Source organism: Haliaeetus leucocephalus, unplaced genomic scaffold, assembly GCF_000737465.1.
Source record: "Haliaeetus leucocephalus isolate CR32 unplaced genomic scaffold, Haliaeetus_leucocephalus-4.0 Scaffold273, whole genome shotgun sequence".
In the NCBI taxonomy this organism is placed as follows: domain Eukaryota; kingdom Metazoa; phylum Chordata; class Aves; order Accipitriformes; family Accipitridae; genus Haliaeetus; species Haliaeetus leucocephalus.
Genome location: NW_010972709.1, coordinates 2007864 through 2012849, shown reverse-complemented (window position 1 = coordinate 2012849; position 4986 = coordinate 2007864).

Here is a 4986-nt window from a genome sequence, read left to right as displayed (position 1 = left end):
GGGGGGGGGTGGGGAGCCGCCGCCCATGCCAGTGTCGGAAGGCGTCGTGTGCCCGCTCGTCGGCACGGAGCGGGAGCGGGGTCCAGCCGGGCCCCTCGCCGCTGCGTGGCTCCCGCTGGGCGTCGAGAGCTGCCGGAGCCAGAGTCCGCCCGGGGAGCCGCGATACCGTCGGGACCCGGATCAGCAGCATCCAGCCTCGGTGCAAGCTGGCGTTCCCGCTGAGCCCGGCATCCCGGTCCCGCTGGTTTTTTCCCCGTGCCAAGTCCTGCCAGCTCCAACGCCCTGCTCCGGCTCTGGCTCCAGCGCCGGCAGCAGGGAGGAGGGTACACGGGGCCGGTGGTCCTGGGACCTGCAGCCACCGCCTCGGGAAGAGAGGAATCACGTGCACACACGCATGCACACGCATGCACACGCACAAAATCACACGCACGCACCCATACACACACGCACATGCGTGCACGGCCGTATACACGCGTGCACACACATGCACACGCGCATCCACGCGCAGCCCCGAGGCTGCAAACCTCTCGTTGGCGGAGGCGGCGGTGGAGCAGGGCAGAGCTGCTTTCCAGCATCGCCCAGCTCTTCCCAGCGAGGATGCAGCCTCCCGCCGAGCAGCCCGCGGCACCCGGCGGGGGAGCGGGTGATGGGGGCGCGGGGAGGGAGAGCACCCGAAGCTGGACCCGGGCACACCCCGCCTCTCGGCTGACATATCCTGGCACGGGCACCCCGGCACGCCGGGGCACAATCTGCTCGGCAGATGCCTCCAAAACCGGCAACGGGCCCAGGAAATTATGGGGAGGGGGGGGTCAGCACTTTCCTGCTGCCCGGAGGGGCTCAGGCACCCTGTATCCCACGGCTGGGGGTGCCGGGAACCACCTGGGCCATGGCATGGCTCCATGCAGCCCCGCTCCTGGCCATCCTCATCCCCCCGGAATCTGCTGTCCTCCAGCTGGAGCTGGGCAGCGATGCCGCTGGGTGTGCCGCCCCGCGCCCGGCTCTCCCCGCTTCTCCAAACCAGCCGCTCTCCAAAGGATGGAGCAGTAAAATATTCAGCAGAGCCCCTAGCGTTTATCACACCGTAAATCTGGGCTTTCAACAGCTTTACGATGCTGCGGGGAGATGGGAGAGAGAACAAAACGCTGCTCTGCTTCGTCAGACACAGCCTGCGTGTGCCAGTGCCCCCAGCGCTGGGGCTGCCAGGGGACGGGCCCCCAGCCCCGCTTGCCAGGGGGGTGAGGACCGAAGCAGGGGGTACGGGTGGGTGAGGGCCCCCCCAGACACCGGCCAGGGGGGCTGCTGGTACCCCAGGATGGTGACGGCTCCGCTCCGGTCCAGGGGCAGCTGCATTTTGGTCGGATGGTGACAGTGCAAAGGGGTGAAACGCGCCTCCGGCATCGGCTCTGCGGAAATAGGGCAGCCACCGTCCCCTGGGCACGGTCCCCGGGCACGCTGGGGTCTGCCTGCAGCCGGGTTGGGATGCAGCACGTTGGCCCTGGTAAAGGACCGCCCGTCTCCATCCCCGTCCTCATCCCCACCGCCGACCCCCCGGCTCCCAGCGGGCCCCTGCCGCGATTGCAAAACAAGCGGCGAAGGGAGGAAACCATGATTGCGCTGTTTGCACAGCGCTCGGATGCATCTGGCGAGGCGATCAGCCGGCGGCACATGGCACGGCGGCCGAGGGCACAGCGAGCGAGCCCCCCCACGCACACGCACCCCGCGCATCCCCTCGTGCTCTAACACACGCGTGTGCAGCCGCGTCCTGCCCCGTAGCGTGCCCGAGCGAGCGTAACCGCATCCCCGAGCGAGCGTACCGCATCTCTGCCAACTGCCTGGCCCACGGTCCGGGCAAAGCGTGCTCAGACCGTGGGCGAAGCGGGGGCTGGCGGGACGCCGACCGGCTGCCAAGCGGCTGGCACGGGCTGGGGGGGGGGGGGCCCCGACAGCAGCGGCTGCTGGAGCCACATCAGAGCGGCCCCCCCGGAGCAGCCGGGAGCGTGCGGTGCTGCCCTCGAAGGAAATGCGCTCACTCCCATGTGCTGCACACTTGGGTTCGCCTTGCTGCTATTTTTATTTGACTTTTCAGGGCCCGTTTCCTTTTTCCGGCTGTTTTTGCTGTGATTCCACCGTCGCTTCGACCTCGCTTTTCCCCTCCCTCCCTTTTGCCTCTTCCTTCACTCTTTCCTTCCTTTCCATGCACTCATTCCTGCCGCTGCACTGGGTTCCCTCTCCCCCCTCGATGCAGCCGGTACTCACGGCGAGCTCGCAGCAAGCTCACGGCAAGCGTGCCCATGCCTGTAAACCCCCACGAACGCCGGCACAAGCCTCCCACCGCCAGTCAGATGCCAAACCGGCGGCACTGGGCACAACCTCCCCTATTCCCTGCCTCCAAAGGCAGCCAGGGGGAGATGCCGGGGGGGTGCGCAGGCAGCACACAGTGATTTCCCGGCTCGGCAGCAGCTGCCCTCCCCTGTTGCTGCTCTGTTTTATCTGGGAAGGTGCTGACGGGTTGGTGGAGGGAGGTGGACTTTGCTCCAGCCTTGATGCAGAAAAAGGCAGTGAGTCACCACGTCCCAAGCCACCGTTCCGCTCACGCCGGTGCACGAGCCACCGGGTCCCATCCATGGTCTATAAAGCATCAATAGGGCTATTCTGGGATGCTGGCAGGATGCAAAGGCGGGGGGTGTGGGATGAGTGGGGGGAATAAGAAAGAAAACCTGAATATAAACTGGTGCAAAAGCCCCCATGGAGGCAACAGAAAGGGCAGGAGGAAAAGAAGGCAGTGCTTGTTCCCGAGGAGGAGGATGGAGCTGGGAGGAAGAAGCTGGCCAAGGAGGAGCGTGGCACTGGTGGCAGCGCGGGACAGCTCCGGGAGGCCTGCGGCATCGAGATGTGCCGAACCACGGCTCCCTGGATGGGCCTCACCGCCAGTGCCCGCCTGCCCCATGCCATGAAGACAGTGTCGCCCACAGGCCCTGGAGGGACCCCACAAGAGCAGCACCCCCAGCCTGCCCACCCCCCCCCACCTTGTTCTCACCCTCCCCAAACCATGGTCCCTGTCATGCCCCATCAAATCAAGGGGCCCATCCTGCACCCTACTAAATCCCAAGAGCCCTGGTGTGCCTGGAGGGGGTCTCTCCTACCCACCCCCAGCAATGCAGCTCCCCCCCCTCAAGCTCCTTCCAGCCCGTGTCCCAGAGGCAGGGGGTGGGGCAAGGACCCCCGAGCATCTCCTGCCCTCCCCTCCCTGCACCCCCCCACCCTAGCCGGCTGCTTGAACCCACAGAAAAAACCCCAGGGAATTGTGCACCCCCCATCCCCTCCAAGGCGCACCAGTGAGGGACCCGCTTACCAGCAGCACCCATTCCCTGCCCCCCCCAGCTGTAGCCCCACTGGGACCAGGGAGAGTGGCCAAGACCCCAGTGGGGATGGGGCCAGGGGATGCTGGTGTGGCCGTGGTCCAGGCAGCCGTGTGGCCCAGGCCACGGGGACACATGGCCGTGGGCAGCCGTCCGGCTCCGCTCAGCGCACACAGCCCACTGCTGCCATCTCGTGTCCTCGACAGACGTCCCCACCACCACACAGCCAGGGCTGGCCCCACTCACGGCTGTGACGGTGTCCACCCGGGTGGAGAGGGGCTGGGGAAACTGAGGCAGGGGCACAACGCGAGCTCTCCCTCCCCAGCCGCCGCTCCGGCTCTGCCCACAGCTCAGGGAGGGGGAACGGTTTCCCAGAAAAGCAGCTTCTGCAGCAGAGCCCTGTCCTCCACTGCCTGTGCACCAGTATAAGCGTGCAGGATGGGGCCCCGTGGGCCAGGGATGCAGGCACGGCGGGCAGAGGCCGGATGCCACGGTGCCCACCGCCGCTGCGCGCTCCTTCCCGGGTTTGCACGGCCCCTGCACCACACCAGCCCCATGCACAGCACAAGAGCCCCTGGGTCACCAGATAAAGCACCCCAAGGGCTTCCAGGGAAGGAGAGGTTTTATTTCTGGCTTCCCAGAGACTTTTTACCACCCAACAGGGGAGCGGGGACCCCGGCCAGGGCACTGGCAGAGCACGGTGATGAGGGAGGATGCTCCTCACCTCACCAAAGCCCGCATCCCTCTGGACTCGGCTCACCACGGGGTGCCGGGGCACCCACAGTGCCAAGAAGCCGGGTCCTTCCGTGGTGCCTCCATCCCAGAGACCGTGCCTTGGCCTCGAGCCCCCTCAGCTGCCTGGGGTTTTGCTTTTTATCCACGAGCACCAGTGCTCCCCCGCCTTCCCTGGGTGCCCAGTGATGCACCCTGGCTTCCCCGTCCGCTGTGGGTGCCCAGGCGCTTTGCATGTCCCAGCAGTGTAACAGGGACACTTGTCCCACTCCACAGCCCGGCCACCCTCAGAGCCTTGCGGATGCGCAGTGGTCCTGCTTCCAGCAAAGCCCTCCAAGCCATGGCCCCACGTGTCCTCTTTTTTGCCCCGAAAAGCAACCGTTGTCCCCAAGAAAGCAGCAGGTGATGCAGGGCCAGGAGCATCACAGAAATCCAACGCCTCGCCTCCTTTTTTTTGGCACTTCCCCTTCTTCTCCCCCACGTTTCTGATGTTCCAGCTTCCTGCCGCAGCCATCCCATGGCAAACCAACCTGCCAGCCCCCACCACGTGCGATGGGGCCGGTCCCTGGCTACCGCTTGAGATAGGAGGACAAATTCAGCTTTGGCACCTGCCGGTAGCAACTCCGCTGCCTTCAGGATTGAATTTGCCCCAGATTTCCAAACAAGAAGCCGGCAGCCACGGTGCCGGAGCAGCGCGTCCCTCCGGCACGTGGCGAGGGTGTCCCTATGAGTCCCGGGGGGCACGGTGGGATGCGTGCAGGGCGTAGAGCTTCTCCCAGCAGGTCACCAGCCTCTCTGCTTTCCTCCCAATCTCCCGCAGCTGCTTTCTCCGGCGACCGGGTCCCCCGCGCCGGGGCTGTGCCGGGATGCGCGGCAGGCTCTGCAGTCGGCGTGC